Raw genomic sequence first — 19,118 nt, forward strand, 5'->3', positions numbered from 1 at the left:
TTCTGAAATGAGGATTTCTCTTAAGCACTACATGCACAGAACTTTTCAGCGGTATCAGAGAGCATTTATTTTTTGAGTGCTATTCAGTAAAGTCATCATACCTTTCAATAGACGACTCCGTCATGCTCTTAGTTTCCTTCACAACGAATGGACACTGGAGATAGCTACACCAGGAACAGCGTAACGCTCATGAGGTAGGGTCTGTTGGACAACAACACACGGCAATTCTTCCAGCAGATGCTGCTTCTTGATGAGCAACTCAACCTCTCACTTTATAGCCTCCAGGCACAGTGAAAAGCAGGGGGTGAGCAAGGCAGCGGTCTACTCTGGAACACAAGATTTGGAAAAGCTATTACTCACCAAGATAGGCTGTGTCCTGCAACTAAATGCTTTCATCCTAACTCCAGTCCCAGTCACTCCCGCAAGCAGTGGCCAAGGCTACTTCTTGCCTGAAGCCGCCCAGTGGCCCCACAGCCCCAGCAGGAACCCAGCCCAATGCACTGGGCAGTACTGCACTTTCCCTTATGTCAGGGACAACAATCACAAAGGAGCAAAGCTACCTTACTGTGGGTCATATTTTAGGGTGGCCTTGATGCAGATGTTCAAAGGCAAGCCCTGCTCCTGGTGAGCTATGCCTGTATATAAGTACCAATTTAAATTTTGTCTTCTTTCATAAACACTTTGTCATATTTGTTGAATGGGCAATAGATGCAGCTACATTCCTTTGTATCTTATTAGAAAGCATTCTTCTTTTTTCAAAAATAAATAAAACGAATGCATAGTAAATGCCTAACAGATGAAGCCATAACAAGCTGTTGCAAAGCATATAACACGGAGATATTGTTAAAACAATGCGTGTGCCTGTTAAATGCAGAAACATTTAATGTTATTATTAGCTATGCTATAAAACCTGTCATTATTTATTAAATAATATTAAAGTATTTATAGATGGACCCTTCTATGCTACGTCACCCATTACTACTGTAACAAACATGCAATGCCAAATCTATCATTTAGGCTTTTTAACTTTCCCAAAGCATTTTTTTTCCCTCCTATGAAAAAGCAGATGTTCTAAAGCAACAGTGACTGTAAACTCCCAATATACGCTCAAAGACCGAGATCTAATATTTAAAATTAACTGTTCCAGCACAAAACGTCTCCATGGTGACCTCTGGTAGCTGAGTGGGAACTAGCTTTGGCAGTGAGTCCAAGCAGACTGCAGCTCCTGTTGGTGGCATGCACTGACCAGGGATGCATCTGAGCTCCAGACCAGAGCGAGGCGTCAGGTATTGCTCCATGCACTCACCCAAAGGAACTAAAGAGGGCTTTCAGCAAACTGCTCCCACCAAGTGAATAGATAATATGTCTGCTTTGTTGTGAATTAGTAATTTATGTAATGAGGTCAGGCTTTATAATGGTTTTTAACCCAAACAGTAAATCTTATTGAGAGCTGCTACCAGCAATTAACAAAAGCTACTTTTTCTAATGAGGTACCCACAGAATAAAGAATATGAAATTCTGCATTCCTAAATGGCTTAAATATCTGCACTCCTAAGCACTGATAAAATGAAATAAAAGGTTTGCTTTGTTTTTTTAATTAGGGCGTTCAGATAACTCAAGCCTCCAACAAGTGCGCAGCGGTTCAATAACTAAACCCATCCCCAACCAAATAACTAAGCGTCACCAGATATGCTAAAATCAGATTTTTATTTTTTTTTGCTTAGTACAGAAGACCCTGGAGTTTCTCAAAACCCTTCTGCATTTTCAGTTTTAACCGTGGAGGGAAAAAAAGAAAAAAAAAAAAAAAAGAAAAAAAAAAAAGGATAAAGAGAAAAAAATCAGAATCCAAAGTAGCTCTTTTAAAGGAAGCTGGACTTATGCCAGCAGAGCTGACAGCAGTCTTTGTCCCCTAATGGGAAACACCAGAAAACTGTTGCTGAAAATTAAGAATGCTACGGAATTTGATTAAGAGTTATATGTAATATTTTCTCTAGTATTTTTCAGAACCGAGCCTCCCTCCTATTCTATATTTATCATACAAGCAGGGTAACAATAGCCAGGGACTGGCGATGGCTACCTGCTTATTGTAGATGTCCCACACCTTACACAAGACAATGCAGCACACACGCCTGGTCCTTATACTGTGCATAGGCTAGAGAAATCTGGAGCTGAAATTAAACACAGCTGAGGAGCCACTCTCTCAAGCTGAAGGAGCTTATTAAAACCCACCCAGGAGGTGAAAGAAGTTTTATTAACCACATTCTCCACCTTCTGAAGGTCTATAAGCCCAGGCGATTGAAAGGAAGTCATACATCTTTAAAAGCAAGTCTTTTCTCCTGGCTCCTATATAGACCTTCACAAACCTCCCAGGCGTGAGAAGAACGGAACAGTGCTGTATATTTGACTAAGCAAGGTGGGCAAAATCTTCCCTGTCTACCTGCAACAGTATTTTGAGCTCAGTTAGAAGGAAAAGGATCAGTCCCAACACCAGGGGCACGCTGGGACAGATTTATCCCTAGGGATCAGAACCTGATCATCTAGGAAAGGAAAACGCTGCTGGTTTTACATCTATTAGGTCTTTCATTGCTTCTTGCCGCTAACTTGACCAGTTAATCTACATACAGCTCTCCGTACTCTTCTCCCTCAGCGCAGACACGCACAAAATCCTGTTTCAAACAAGGCATGACGCAGCGACCTCATCTAAATATGAGGTTTTGTTTCAGCAGAAATATTTAATTTTGCACTTGTGAGAAAACACGTAGTATTTTGGAACAGTTGAGCATTTTGGTCACAGGGGGCGCAGTATGAGTAATGCTAAATGTCCTTCTGCAAGAGTTCCCCCACCCCAGCCTGTGGACCCCTAAAAAAGCTGGGAAGCTTGGCATGGTCACTGGTCAGGACGTGCACATCACACAAATACAGTTTGGACGGCAAGAAATTTGGCTTAAGGAGATGAACAGATTGGTCCAAAACAACAATCTGCCAACTAAAACAGACATCTCAGGCTCGAATTCCCCTCCCCTAGCTCCCATCTCTATCATCACCTTAAAAAAAAAATGGCTTTGGCCCACCACTCAGAAGATCCACAAACTATTTCAGGACTAGAGAGTGAGAGAATGCTGGAGCTGAGACTCTTGCTTGGAAAGCCCCGAAGGACAAACGAGGCACCATCATTCAAAGCAAGAGGCAAGTCCCATTCCATTTATGGCAAGATTATGACTGGGAAGGAAAAAAAATAAAAAAAGAAAGAAAGAAAAGGAAAGAAAGCTCTCCCTCAAGTCAGAGATCAGCCAGCACAGGAGCTTTGGCTGCAAGCACTCGAGGGAGAGACCATAGCTAATAACAAGCAAGCTGCCACGTTCTGGACCAGATCCAGTTCCCAAGTGGATTGTAATACATAGCCCTGTACTTATTTATTTTTACGAAGATAAAGCGTGCGTATGTTTTTATTTCTTCGTCAAAGACAGTTGACCACAAAGAAGCAAACAAAGAATGCCTTCCTATTCTCTGCCTCACCCCACAAGATCTCATCTGAAACTGCAGATGCAGGGTGCCAGGAGGGTGCCTGATGCCCATAAAGGAGAACGCTCAGCCCTCTTTGGGTAAACGCCTCAGCTATCCCAAAGCTATCTAAGCGGTCCCAGTCTGTTCTTGCTGCTTTTTGCAAGAGTACAATAACTACAACTCAATGAAATATGTACTGTTAAGGAAGTGCTGCACCCAGCAGCCCCAGACCCAGCAACAGTCTGTCCTGCTTAGTTAGAGGTGTCCCAAGGAGGGCTTTCCTCAGGCAATGCAAAACTCCCACCTGTGCCTTCAGGTCACATCCGAATGTCTGCTTTGTCATGGCAGCAATGCTTCCACTTCAATACACAGAAAAGGATTCTGGGCAGCAGCACAGCACAAAGCTGGAGTGCTGCTGGAGCTTGCTCTCACATTATTTAACCCAGTGTCATGGTTTTGTGATTTTCGGTTATTGGTATTCCACAGCATAACATCATGTAGTGGATATATACCTGGTTCTCAGAAGAGAAGGACTACTACAGTCCCCACAGTACTTTTCTCCTCTGTTACCATTTTCCAGCCGGAGGGAAAAGATAAAAGCTCACAGTATAAAAACTTGCAGATCATGAGACCTCGTCCCTTTTTCCGCCGTCTCTCGTCTTGGCAGCACCTCGCTCTCCAGCCGTCTTATCGTCGGTAGTAGAGTAAGGCCTACCTTGATTTTTGGGACATTCTCTCTCTGTATTGGATTTATCAGCTTAAATTGTAATTATATTGTATAATAGTGTGTGTTTTTGCATTCCGATATCTTATTTAGTAAATTAGTTTGTTTCTCCTCAGATTGTTGCCGCTGTTCTTTGCTCTCAGGGCCATCTCCCTACCCTTTTCCCCTTTCCCCTTTTCCCGGGACGTGGGCCTGTGGGTCCCCCGTCCCCTTCGTCACAGAATCGGGCCGAACGCCCGTAAACCGTTGACACCCAGATTGGAAAGGGGAAAAAGAAGGTAGATCCACTACCACTAGGCAAGGTCTGTTGCAGGCAACCTGGCAGAATCATAGAATCATTAAGGTTGGAAAAGACCTCTAAGATCATCGAGTTCAGCCATCCACCTACCACCAATATTGTCCAGTAACCACGTCACTAAGACCTATATCTCCTTGTTTCTTAACATCTCCAGGGACAGTGACTCCACCACTCTTCCAGTGCCTGACGACTCTTTTGGAGAAGAAGTTTTTCCTAATATCCAACCTGAACCTCCCCTGGCACAACTTGAGACCGTTCCCTCTCATCCTATCACTAGTTGGTTTGTGGGTTTGACTAAAATTCGTAGATCTCAAGCATTTTAGGTGAAGTAATTAAAGACAGATAAATGAAAGTCATTCCAGCAGAGGCAGCAGCAGCAGGCCTGGTTGGATGCCCTGCTTGAGAACAACACGGACTTGCATGCAGCATGCAAGCACGCATAACGCACTGCTAATGCAGCTACAAGTGCACCATCCCTGCAAGTGATGAATAATGTTTCCAGGAATGCTGAAAATGTGAAGTTTCTTTTGCCCTCTTTAGACTCATTTTTTTTTTTTTTTTTTAAGTAAACAAATACACAAAATAAGGGAAAATCCATATTTAAAGCAGCTAAGGACATATCAAAACACAGAGCTCCTCACATCTTTCAGGATGAAGTTCCTATGGTTTGCAATTGCTCAACGCAACAAAAGTAATGCTTGGTGTACACCAAGTAATTAGAATACATTCTTCACTTCTGAATAACAGTATCTGGAAACGATGACAAAGATGTTCTACATATTAGCTTTTAGTTTTGCTGCTGTCTTTTTTTTTCTCCTGGTATGTATCAAAACAAGAGGGGAAAGAAGTACAATACTGAAAAGTCATCACTGGTTTTGACATGCAAGCCAAAATTCAAGCTACAGTGTAGAAGTTAGGATGTGAAAAAATAGATATATCTCACATGGAAAAGAAGGCAATGTTTCAGGAGAAAAAGCTTGAAATAAATTAACTTGCTATTCCTGTGTATATATTAATTATAAAGTAATTAACACAATATTAAAAACTAAAAATAAAGTTTGGCTTATAATAGATGGGAATTGTGATTGCCAAATGCTGTAAATTCAGACAAAGTCACTTCATTTGAAATGTGTTAGCTGGAGCAGGCAGAAAGTCTGAAGTGGGGCAGTAATGATATCACCTTATATAGTATTCTAAAGTTATTTTGCTCCTTCTAGTGAACAATAACAGTTTACATGGAAGTTCCTCTATCATCTTCTTCCCGATTTCCTTTTTTTTTTCTCTCATTTCAGGCATCAGGAGGAAAAAATGATACAAAGTTAAAACAAAACCCAACCAAAAGAAATCTCATCATTTCCCCACTTTGACTCACTCCTGTTGCCTGAATATTGGACTCAGTGGGGAGGAAAGCTGTTGAAATCAGTGCAATTTCTAGGGGGGATTAAGGTAGTCATCGAGATAATCAAGGGCTCAATTTTTGGAGCTGCTATTCTGATTCAGTTAAAGTTATTGTAGTAAAACTAAAGGGCATGATTGGCCGGCATGAAAGGAGTGATTTTTGCTGCTTTATTCACATTCAGGGAACTGCCGAGGCTTTCATGTTAAACTGGATTCACATAAGGGCAGGCTTTGGCCCAAAAACGCATTTCAAAACAATCCAAACAGATGGTAGCACTTAATATATCCATGAGAAGTGTTTCTCACTACCATGCAAGCTTTCTGAGTGCTCAGCTGGGCAAAAAAGGGAAAACTTGCTTTCAAGTCATGTTTGTTTTATGTACGAGCATATGAAGTTCTATTATGGAGGGAAAATTGGTGACAAACTATCCAATGTCAGCCTTTAATAGGTCATACCAAACAAAGAGGAGCCCTCGAAGACCCAGACTGTGAGTCCATGTGCAGTGCTTCCCTGGGAGGTAATTTTAACTGTGCAGTTCCCAGTAAATCCTTGTATTTTGCACCAGCTATTTATTACAGCATGAAACAACGGTGCTTTGTTCGGGGAATTTAATGCCTAATGATTAATATGAAATAGTTCCATCAAGTGACTCTTTTCTCAGATAACAATTTGTCACTGAATTGTTAAAATCCCTGCTTAGGCCTTATGCTCACTCAGGCTACATGTGTGATGAACTTCAAAGTGAGTATTACCTTAATAAACGATCCTGCAGGACGATTCTCAGCAGATTGTTTCTTTCAGCTCGCTAGAGAGCTGCTATCTTCCTCAAGGCACAAGATCCTGGAATCATGCAGATTACGAGATTGACTGCAGTTATTGTTTCAACTGTAGCTCACGTGATTACAAACGAAAATAGGAAAATACGATTTACAGGGAACACGTAGAAAGAGGAACTGAAACAACCTTGCCACTTCTAAGTTCACCAGTATTATGATTTCTAAGGTCTGATTCAAATGTCATGGCTATTTTGAGCCTTTTCCCTGTAAATTATACAAATGAGCTAACCTCTGGAACTTGAGAGAGGACTCCCTTTCTGTGTAAAAGATGTTCTCGGTTTAAAAATCCCTTTCCCTAGGAAATGTTTCCCTCTGCAGCATACCAGCTGGAGAGGCAGCCATGGGGACTCTCCAAAAGCATTCAGGAGATGCTTGCAGTTTTACAACAACCAAATAGAGTTTAAAGCAAACCACAAGTTAGTGCTTCCTTGAGTGGTACAAAGAGTTTGTGCGCGTGTAATTTGAAGAAAGTGCATTAATATACTTTGCAACTGCTATCTGTCTGGGCTCTCTGCCTTCCTTTGTTGCACTGAAATCCCACAAAATGCTGTGCCTGGTTTCAGAAGATGGGCAGTCCCTCATTTTTTCAGATCATTTATCTGAAAGGTCACCATGCCTCCTGCTGTCACACATTCCAAGCTTGCTGTCTGTCCTATTTTTCACAGAGAAAGCTTCAAAAGTTATCTTAATTATTATTATTATTATTTTTTACCAAAACATCGCTTCTCGGGATGAAATCACAACACCCTGAAGTCAGTGAGAGTTTTATCCCTAAGACAAAAGAGAGCTTTATTCATAGGGGCAAGATTTTACCATCTGCAACTCTTTTCCAGACAAGTGAAGAGGCTCCATGCAAACAGGGAAATTAAAATGGTTAGAAGCTTCCCCCTTAATTTTTACACCAGTAGCAGAAAATAGAATTATTCAAATTAATGCAAAGCTACTTGAATTTCTGTACTTATAATATATACCAATTATATATAATCTTGGCTGTGTATATATCCATCTCAGCTTTGTGCTCAACACCGCCAAAAGAGCATCTTCCTTTCAGTCACAGGGTTAAAGCGTACCTTGCTCTGAACCAAGACTATGAGTCTTTACCATAAGAACAGGGAAGAAAAAGAGACAGAAGACCTTAAGAAGCCTCGTTCAAAGTTGATTTCTTGTCCTCGAGACAGCTCCTCTCTGGCTTTTTAAGGGGAGAACGAACTCGCAGAGCCTCTGGGCTGCGAGGATCACGCACCATTTTCCCACTGCCCGATGGGTTTTGGTCAGCTATTTTAATGTGTCCAATCCTTCATCTACATATGCCACTAGACATCATGCCCCAAGCAGCCTGGGAACGTGGCCATTTGTTAAATCTTGCTGGCGTCAGCTACAAATTGTGCCAGCTTGAGTCTTCATTTTTATTCAAGTGTAACTATTAGCTCCACTGCTAATAAAAAGCCTTTGAAGAGCCTCTCCCTGTACTTGTATTCACTGCTGACTTGAACTCTAACAGCAGCATGCATCCCGAGAGTCCTCACACCTGCTGGAGAAACCCAGCAGATGTAGCAAGATGTACCCTTCTCTTTAAGGGTACAAACGGTTTTTTGGCATCTTTGTGTTGTAGAGAAAACTTACCGAAGCAAACAAACGTGCAAAGTCAGCAGCTCGGCTCACCCTGCCTGGATTACGTGAATTTTATTAACTTTCCATTCCCTAAATCTGAATTTGCACTGAATCACAATCCTATCTGAATAGAGAGCTTAAAGCACAAGGCCAAGTTTTAACCAGGTGCTTTGCACCACGCCACTCACACCCATACCACACAGAAGGAAACATCCGTTCAGCTAAACGCAGGCCTGAGCAAAACAAAATTGCTATTTTCGCCTGTCCCCTCAGCACCTCCTTTTGGTTTATTTGAGTCTCTGGATCCACTTCAGTGCTCAGAGAGCCGCAATGATGAGGTTACTTGGCTGATTGCGAGAGGCAGGCTTGCTCTCCCCACTAAGATCAGTGCATCGCAGCCAGGGCTCCAGGCACAGACGCAGACCTGCACGCAGACAGATTTTCTAAACACAGAGTTAATGCAACCATGTCATCTCATAACCACTCAAGTGGTTATTTACCCCTTCGAGTGTTTCTTGCTCAGCTGCTAAGAACGAGTTCAAAAGGCAGGAAAAGTCCAAGCTGAGTATGAAAATTCTGCCTACCTATTTGGGGGCATAATTTGAAGCGCACTGATTTGATGGAAGGGCTCCAGCTGGCTCCGAATCAAATCCAGTATGGAGGTCCTTAAGTGTTACTGACGTTTTGTGCCATTAACTGCAGAACAACCATTACAGGATTGTTTCAGTTCCTCAAAATATGAGAAGGCCCTTTGTATCATTTTGGTCTCCTGCTAGGGGTTGGTGAAGTTTATTGTAGCAAGGGCATTAGTCACTGATTATAATCTACGCCGTTTGTGATAGCGCTTAGGGTTTCTTTATTTGGGTTGAAAGAACAATATGATGAATACATAAAAACAAAGAGTAGAAGGAGAAAGGACAGACTTCCCCTCCTTGCCCAAATGCATAGGAGGCCAAAAGAGCTCACTGCCCTGCCAAAACATACGTGGGAATGATAGCAAAATGTGTATGTTCAGGGTAGTTACCATGCGTGTATTTTGGACAAGCTGCATATGTTTCTTGAGTGCTCTATCAGACAACAGAGGAAACCAATGCCAACATACTAAAGCGCACACAAAAGCCTGGGGTAAGCCAGCCCCACTGTGCACTTTTTATGCTAAATTAGGGATAAAATGTTGGAAATCAGCCCTAACATAGCAAAAAACAAACAAACCATCCAACGATGGAGCTGCAGATAGCTTCGTTCAGAGACGAGGCTGCAATTTCTTTTGTTCAGGCCCCATAGGTTCCTCTCAACAAACATTCTGCAAGGTGGAGAACATGGTGGAATAAGGTGGGGAAAGAGATTCATTCCCCTTCTCTAACATAAGAATTCCTCTTCAAGAACTTACTAAAAATATAAGTGTCTACTCTAACGATTTTCTTATCTGCACTAAACATTATGTATTTTTTTAAACATGTAATTAAACCACAGAAAGCAATACTAGCTATATGTACATATATATATACAGCCAGTGAGTATACATACTTTACCATGGTATAACAACAAACATACTAAGTTACAGAGGGACCAATTCATTGCAGTGTGTGAGGTCTTTATCTCGCTGGCTGATACCTCTCTGAAGTAGGAGGAAAAAGCAACGAAAGGAGAAAACATCAATACTATTGACTCCTAAGCAAAAAATAAGAAGTTTCTGTACTCCTGGAAGCCCTGTGTAAACAGAGATGTACCTTTACGCAAATGCAGAAGAAACTCATTATTCTAGAGAAAAAGCTTGGAAAAATCAACCTGACATGCCTATATATTTTCAATACAGTGTAGTTAATAGAGAACACTGTGAGGATCGATGTGCCTTTGGCACGTGGTACACAGGAACCGTAATTGCAGAATCCTGTATGTTTGGGAATATAACAAATTCATTTGGAATACCTATCAGCTAGAGAAAGCATTGTGAAGGGCTGTAGTGCAGCACTAATGCTCTTAGGTCTAACGCCGCTCTGAAAGCTTTTTCATTGCTCGTCTGAAGGCAAAGCGTTTCACATAATTTTTTTTTCCTCCCAAATCTCTCCCTTTATTCCATGACTGATGAAGATTTGTGTGGTGTTCTAGACTCCTAATTTCTTTCCCCATGCCCTCACAGCCCTTGTTAGAGGGACAAGTTAACAGGGACCTACTGCCATTCTCCAAAATGACTACTTAAATCTTTCTTTCCTCGGATCTGTCCACCAGGGTTTCTCACCATCCTTATCCCAGCAGAATTCCCCCTGTTCCGCACAGCTGGGTGCAAGTGCTCTCAGGATTAGAGAGCGTTTTGATTTGGAAAATGAGCTTGGATCCATCTTAACATATCCTATGCATTAATTCTGTGATTCTACCCAAAATACTACAGCTAAAATTAAATAATAGATGAGAGCAGCAGGATAACATAAAGAGCTGAGGGGAAGGAAGAAAATATGTTTTCAAATCAGACTTCTAATGGGAAAAAAAGTGAAGGATGCAGAGGAATACAGGAAAACTGTTTCAGAGGGCAGGAATAACAGAGGAAAAGCTGCTGTGGCGAGACAGCAATTGGTCTAAGGACCAGAGGTAAAGCCAGCTTTGGAAATCAGTCAGGATTTTATCTCTGTTTGGATGCAAAGCAGCTGTAAAGTCATCAGGCGACACAGCTATGATCTGGTCTGGTGTGTTTGAGATTGCAAACACATTTTTCCATAGGTAAATGAATTTTTCAGATGCAGTGGGACATCGCTGGTTAGAAGTTGGTGTCACAATCGAAAATATCTGCACCCCCATATAAGCAGCTAAATACCTATAAGTGGGCAAATAACACACGTTACCCTCTTTGTAATTCATATTTGATGCTCAGCAGAAACACTGACAATGAGAAGAGCACAGAGACAAAAATCCCAGGGATACAAATCCCGTCTTTGCAAAATAGAACTACTTTTGTTCATTCTATCACTGACAAGTAGCAGGAAAAGTAAACACCTAAGCACCCTCATCCTTGGAGGCTGCCTAAGATGCAGGAAAGCACAATTACTTGACATACCAGGTTTCGAGGAAGGAAATAGTGAATTACTGATAGGCTTAGCCAGAGGGCTGTCAGCTGCCATATAGATGCTCACACTGCCACTCCCTTCCCCTCTCCCACCCTCGGACTGTCACTCGTACACCTGGGCAAACACTGCACTGCTGACACACTAATCTTGACAGTTGTGACATGTGTGAAAATGAAATGTTGCGCCTTGGCTGTAAAAGAGGTCCCTGGGCTAGCTTGGACTAGCAGACAGAGGGCAGAGAAGGAGGGGAGCACATGCACACCCTGCAAATGGGAGTTGCTGGTGAGCTGGCAGCTGGGGGAGGGTGGGAGGAAATCTGTTGCCCCAAAACAGAAATCTCTGATGCGGCCATAAGATCACATTGAATCTACCTGAAACTTTACTGAGTATGAAACTAGATATGCAGGCTGTTCCGTTTGTGTTGATCCTAACTGATATCTCCATTCATTGTAGACCTTGTTTTAATAACAGCCCTAGATTCAGTGCTTCTCACACTAAAATTCAAGCTCAGGCTGATGGAGAGCTCTATGCAAACTACCCCCAAACAAGCTGCATCAGCTCTGGGATGAGCCGCTGTCACCTAGCCCTTCACACCTGGAGGGGAAGGTGAGAAATGGAGGCAGAGGCCATCCACCTGTGGCAGGAGGACACTAGGTAGCTGCAGACAGGTCCTTTTACACTGAGTAAATCCTGCAAGCTTCTGTATGTCTCGCAAGTTCTGGATCCTAATTACTTCTTTGTCTTATTCCAGAAAGACAGAGGACCAAAACCACTTGTGATGTCAACAGGTACAAAGCAACTGACTTCAGCTATCAGCTTTCAGACCGTTCTGAACAAGTAGTCTGAACCGCCTCCTGAATTCCAAGTACCTGCCACAGAATTCATTCATTCAGAGTTAATTCAAGCGTTTTCATTTGCTGCCCACTGCGGAGCCCAGAAATCTAATTGCTTTTTATAACTTTAACAATTCCTCTCCTAAGTTTCTACGAAAGTATACTGAATAAATAAGTGGTTCAGAATGGTTACCTCCTTTTATCAAAGTTTTGAGTCCACACCTGTATGAAATACTGACTGATCCCTGCTAAGTTCACCAGCGTTTTCCATAAAAGGACAGGAAACAACTTATGCCACTGCTAGCTTGCCATCTTCTCACTCCATCCAGAAATGGAGCTGACGCGTGCCTGCTGCATACCTGCTCCTGCAAATCCTGTCTAAATCTGTTGCCCAGCTTCAGCCACGCTCGCTATAGGGCTACAGACTTCAAAGATTAGGAAGTTCCTACAGATTTCCTGAAAATCAGGCGGAATGATGAGAAAGGCCTGAACTAGCACCTGACTTCCAGCAGAAGAGTGGGCTCAGCTGTTGCAAATTCTGCTCAGGAGTGACCAGCAGTCTGCCTTCCCTGCTGCTTCTGCATGTGGAGCTCAGGCAGCTGCTTGGGCTGGGTGATGGGGACAGCCAGAACATCCACTTTCATTGGTTCTGGCACTTGTGGCACAAAGCATTCTCTCGAAGGCCGAGCTCAGGTCGTGCAGGTAGTCCAAAATAATCAATCTTTGTGTTTGCTTTTGAAGAATTTACTGATGAATAGCTGATAAAAGAGAGAGAATTTCCATTTTCCAGAGAGCAAGTGGTTATCTCTTTTAGCAAACATGAGCCAGAAGCACTACTTCCCAGGAAACGAGGTTGAAATCTCTACTTCATTTAAGCCAGGAACACCGTTCCCACTGATTTCAAAGGGACTAAGTTTTCACTCCAAACTTTCAAAGCTATTCAGCTTCAGCTGAATGCTGTTTTCTTGTGCTGCTGGTTCAGGAGAATTATAGCTCTGCAATTCAGAATAAAAGGATGTTTGAAATGTCTTACCCTTCACTTAGAAATAACCAGGATCAGGTGGCCATGCGATTCCATTATTTATGTAATGCCTCAAAATATCATTTGTCTTCTAATACGGGATGACAGGTTTCACATGTACAAGTTTTCTATAAGAGTAGCATGCTCATCTTGATTCACTCAATACACACATTGCTAATTTGAGATAAAAGATTTATCAAGTAGATCCTGTAGTTATTTGGCTCCAGTAGCCCTTTTTTTCTTTACTACATAGATTTATCCGGAATTTCTTTATAGATGTGCCAATTTTCATAACTGATGTATTTGGATCACAGGTTTCTTTGGGGAAGGCTTTTATTTTCACTTTGTACATGCTCAGCACCTAATAGTACGTGTTCCTGGTGCCTACTTGAGGCTCCCATGTGTTCCTGCATGCTCACACAAATAGAACAAATTTTATTATCTTTAGGGACAGGTAAGAAAATTGGCTGTTTTGTCTGTCAAGCCATACTTCCTTTACACAAAACTGTGCTTATGACTTTAGTGGATTCCACTCTTACACACATACTAACATTTAACTGCTGTTAGAAAAATAACAAGAGTGCTATTTTTCAGCTCACTGACGCTTCTACCAACTCCAAGAAGCAGCCTCCATCATTATTTGCCATTAGCGTCCAAATATTTGACAGCAGCAGATAGTATACAAGAACTGGAACTGTGACCTGGAAAAAGTCACACAGTCACAAAATGGTCGAGGTTGAAAAGTGTCTCTGGAGATCACCAAGCCCAGTGCCCCTGCTCAAAAGAAGGCCAGCTACAGGGGCATTCTGAACATCCCCAAGGATGGAGTCTTTACAGTCTCCCTGGGTAACCCAATCCAGTGTTCAAGCACCCCCCACAGTTATCTGCGAGGATCTGGAAGCCACATCAGTTCTTGAGGATCCAAAGCACTATGAGATAAAGGGGCCTGGTGCAGTCTAGTTTGGCTAACATGGTGTTTAAAATCACAGCTGAATCCCCAAACAGCTATTAAAGACTGCAAGCTGCATTTCCCCTTCCGTGCTGTCTCCTCTTTCAAGAACCAAGCCCCTGCTGAGCTCCGCAGCCAGATGGTTTCTCCCCTCTCCAGCACACACGTGCATTTGGAAGTCCTCTCGCTTTGGCCTGCCCAGGGAAGCAGTGGTTTTTTTTTAGTATTACAGATTCCTCCTCTGGTCATGCTTTCTAGAAGCCCAAATCCCTTCTCAGACAATCCAAATCTGTCCTGTCTGTGAAGGTGCGAAGTATGTCTAGGATGTCACCTCAGCGTAGTTTGCAGAAAGAAAAAACAAACGAGTAACTCATGAAACGAAACACAAACTGTTGACTTAAGCTAATACAGACCCTTTTATCCACTCTTTCACCTCAGAAGTAAAAGAAATCAGGCACAGAGGTGCCACAGAACTACTGCGTCACAGGTGTGAGGCAAAACCACATCACTGTTTTGAATGGGGAGTCCTCTCCTCTTCCCATAACAGAGCCTAAAGGAGAGTGGCTGACACTTCATCCACCAGGCTCCTTCAATTATGCACGTTTTTAAGAAGACTCTGGGATAAGCAAGAACTTTTCTTGTCAGGTTGGGGGAGCTTTATCTGGGATATTTTTGCTGAAGGTAATCTAGCACAGCCTATGCTTAATCTCTGTTACAGAATGGTTAAATCTCCAATAGTGCTTCTGAACAGAAGAAAAATCAAAAATCCAAGGCTGACATGAACAGAATGTCAGAGGTGATCCTGTACGGGGTCACTTTTTTAAAACCTGACACAAGTTTTCAAAATTTGGCAACCGGAGTGAAAGTGGCCTTCTCTTGGAGAGGCAGAGACAAGTAGGAGAATTAATCACAGCCTTGGAAAAGACACGGACACCTGACATTATGGTAAATAGAAGCCACCCTTCCTGGAAAAGGAACACTAAGGGACCCGAGGCCAGTATTTGACCCGTGCTAAAAAACATTTGGATATTTTTATGAGCAGCAGGTTCATCAAGAATATTTCTCAGAGGTCAAATCTCACAGGAAAGACAAAATAAGGTGACTAAGGACTGTTCTTGTGAGCAAAGATGTACAGGAAGAGGCCCAAGCCAGTGTGTTGATCTTGCATTATGGAAATCGATTAAGCATTAATTATAAATGTTGCCGAAGGTTAAGTGAAGTGTGTCGTGCTCCAAAGCCAGCAGCCTGGAGGAGCCGTAGGGCTTCCTGGCACAGAAGGAAATGGGCAGCTCCTTGCTAGGGCAGGGAAACCAAGAGCAATCAACAGTCACGGGCACTGTTTGTGCCCTTCATGTTGAAGGACTTAAATCCTTCCAAACCTCACTCCTCACCTTTCTTGGTGCAGTTTTCAAGCTCTTCCCACAGTGACTATTGCATTAACAAGCCACAGGGCAGGATCAAGCTTTGCCACGCTCCCTGCCATGGCATTCTTCCCAGGTGGAAGGCTGGCAAGAAAAGGCCTGAGTTTCACTTCTGTTTGCTGAGGATGTGGTATGCAATGTTGATCACGCAGTTTCTGCCTTCCCTGCCATGTAGTTTCCCAAACAGGGCTTCTCCTGCCCTGATACCCCCGCAGACTAAGGTAATTTGTCTCATGTACTGTGATTATGTACAGCTTAATTATCTACTAATTGCACTTGCCTTCTTGAATGTCTCCAGGTAACAGGAGTACTGCTTTCTTTTTGCTTACTGGGCCATGAAGGCAACCAGTTTGTCTCATCCTTTCTGGTATTTTTTTAAAAAGGGCCTTTCAAAAGGAAAACACCCTGAAGAAAAAATCAAAGTAATCCCTCTTTCCACACCCCCAACAAGACAAATAAATGTGTGCGCAAGTGTCCATGCTAGAAGCAGCTCTTGGTGCAGTAACTTGAACGTACCACCCTCTAAGATTTACTTATACCCAGAGGGAGGTGCATCTTGCTCCCACAGTTACGTTGGAAGCTATTTATTAAAATGAATCTGCAGAAATGCAAGGCTAATCCTGATGGCAATACCTGCTAACAGCACCCATAAGGGTGTTCTCCCTCACTGCAAGCAAGTCAGCTACTGCCATGCCAGCTCCCACCCAAGGAAGCGCTTGTGCGTTCCCTGTCTCATGCAAAGCACAGCAAAGCTGATGATAAATTAGACAAAGATGTTTGCTTTGCAGAAAAAGGAGGAGCACACTGTCCATTGTTGCATCTTTGAGAAGGAGCAGCAGCCCGGGACAGGGCCACTAGTTCACTTGCTGTGTGCTCATCCCTGCGGTGAGGGTCAGAACACAGCACTTCAGATGTTCTCTTTTTGACTCAGTAGTCTCAGATACATGCCTTGTTTTGGGAATGCTGGCGTGCCTGTGCACTTCCCTGCATTTACACTTCCTGAGTTGACTGTAGCTGGAAAGAATCACTGTACAATAACAGGCAGGAAAAAAGCTGCTCTGAGGATCCAAACTAATCACAGGCACAACGCAGACCCAAATCCTACCAGGAAAATGCTGGAAAGAGACAGGCTGCATGTGGAAGTGTTGGTAAGTGGGCAGACTGGCACTCTGCTGTGTACTTTTGGTCACAGATACATACTGAAACCTGGAAGGGACCTCTGGAGGTCACCTGGTCCAAAGTGATCTGATGCAAAGGCTTCTGTGCCACGTCTGTAAAATGACAGAAGGCAGAGGCCCTGGAGCACCTCCTCCCTTCATGGTACCAGGGGATGTGCTCAGCTCCGACAGGCTGCATGCCCTAGGAACATCCCTAGGCTGGCTCTCAGGCTCAGTTCTTCCAATTGAAATGATCCAATTGTGCTCCTAAAAATTCAAAAATCTCCTCCAGCTGAAGGACGTTCCCCAGTCTTCTCCGAATAGGCCTTACTAAAATCTCTTTTGGAAAATTGATTCTGGAAGACAAAATTAGGAGTAAAGCAGCTCTAAAAAGCATCTGAGCAGAGTCCAGATCTGGAGACCCTGGGATGATGGATACGAGATGCTTATTGACAAAAATGTCAGCAGGACTTCAGTTTTATGGCAGCTATCAGCCTGACGCTCACTGGAAATCAATATTTGCAATTTAAATTTTGTATTTTGTGTGTTGTCAGTTGAAGTTTAATGTCTGTTTCTCTTTCCTGGACTGTTTCTGGGGGGATTATTTTTCCCTAGTCAACATGGTGAGAAGCAGAACTGATTACATACGATGTCAGCACATGCTGGCAGCTGTGCCGGTGGGAAGAAGCAGATTCAAGAGCCCATGTTGTTCCACACCCAAGACAGCAATAAACTGGTATTTCGTTTTATTACACCAGTTTAGCACCACAACATGTGTGAGATTTCCCCTCCTTGGTGTCAGGGGACCAAATCCTATTCAAGACCCATAAGAAAATAAACACATCCAATATGTGTGCGATGGCAATTGAAAAACAAGACAGTGAAGAAGCGTATCCATTCCCAGCCCTTCCTGGACTTTCTTGGGGAAGTTGCGGTGCTACTGGGTGGACGTGTTTCCCATCTGCCAAATTACAGCGGAAGTATTTCCCGTTCCCGCAGTGATATTTAGTGAGCTAATGCATTGAATCCCCTTGATTTCTTTCTCCTGACGTTCACCACCATCCATCTCCATTTGCTACAAGTCAAACCCACCTCATTACTGATTAATGAAAAATATCAAGTCATCTTTCCTCACTTTCATGGTTTTGTTAGCCAAAGAAGTGCATGCAAGCCTCCTTTCAGACTGTTTCCCTCATCAACACTCGTTCTTTGTTGTCTTTACTTGTATTTCAGTGGAATAGGGAGCTCAATCCTATTTAACACAAGTGAAGGCCCTGATTCAGCGGGCTGAGCAGTACCTCGAAACAGGGCTTCTGCCTTTCTGAGGGAGGATTCAAACATCTCTCACCTTAAAAAGGGGGCTTTACTACGTGTCACTAGCTTGATTTTAGACCAAAAAATAATAAAAATTTAAAAAAACAACGCAAAACCCATCAAGTTTTGTACAGGGTCCAAACACAGGTTGTGAACACTGCCTCGAGAAGGAGCCTACAAAAAGCCTAAGTGCAACTTTTCTGGTTTCCACTGATGCTTATGGGGAAAGCAGGAACAAGCTGCTCAGTGTGAGGAAGGTATGGACAGAGAGAATCAGTTTTCCAGGTTACAGGGAAACTTGAAGCCCAAATGCGTGAGCTGAAGACCATCCATGGTAAAAAAAAAACAGCTGAGCAGAGAGTTAAGGATCTCCAGTCTGCTTGGAGGAAAAAAAAAAAGATATTCAGGGTTTAGAGCCCCTTCTGCTTTCAGGGACCTGCAGAGTCCTGCAGCCTTGGGGCACTGAACTGTCTCCTTTTTGTAATGATTTCATGGCAACTACTCCCTGCTAGAAATGAAGGGCTGTGATGTTTTTCCTCATTTGTCAGTTCTCTATTGGAGGATGGGGAGAACATTCTCCTCTCATAGGCAGCCAGATTCTCTGAAACCCTTTCACTTTGTCTGATTGATGTCTTTGGGTCCTATTCTTTAGCACAGAGAACCACACAGAGACACGGAGAGCTTTATACCACCTACAAACCTTGACACACAGTCAGCATGCTCCAAGCAGGGGCATCCTCATCCATCCGAGCCAAAACCACCAAGAAAAGTTATCAGGTCAGCAAGCAGAGTATGAGCAGAGACTTCCCAGATAAGAATTAATGTAGGAGTAAAGAAGAAAGGAAAAATCTGATCTATCTTTTCCTTTTATTCAAGCACTGAACGTACGTGGAAGCTGTTAAATACAGATTTACAGAAACAACTCTTATCAGAGGAATGGACTAAGACATGCATAGACCTAAGCCCTGGCGCAGACTGTCTGGGGGAGTTCA

The 19,118-nt window shown here is 43.0% G+C and overlaps 1 long non-coding RNA gene across 2 annotated transcripts in view; it reads right to left on the reverse strand.

Annotated features, from left to right (window-relative positions):
* LOC110396321 overlaps positions 1-19,118 on the reverse strand; it is a 203,239-nt gene that overhangs the window by 96,131 nt on the left and 87,990 nt on the right. For both annotated transcript variants that reach the window (XR_002436926.1, XR_002436925.1), the window contains exon 3: positions 102-326. This is a non-coding gene — a long non-coding RNA (uncharacterized LOC110396321). The remainder of the gene's footprint in view (positions 1-101; positions 327-19,118) is intronic.

The sequence above is a fragment of the Numida meleagris genome, chromosome 3, assembly GCF_002078875.1.
Source record: "Numida meleagris isolate 19003 breed g44 Domestic line chromosome 3, NumMel1.0, whole genome shotgun sequence".
Classification (NCBI taxonomy): domain Eukaryota; kingdom Metazoa; phylum Chordata; class Aves; order Galliformes; family Numididae; genus Numida; species Numida meleagris.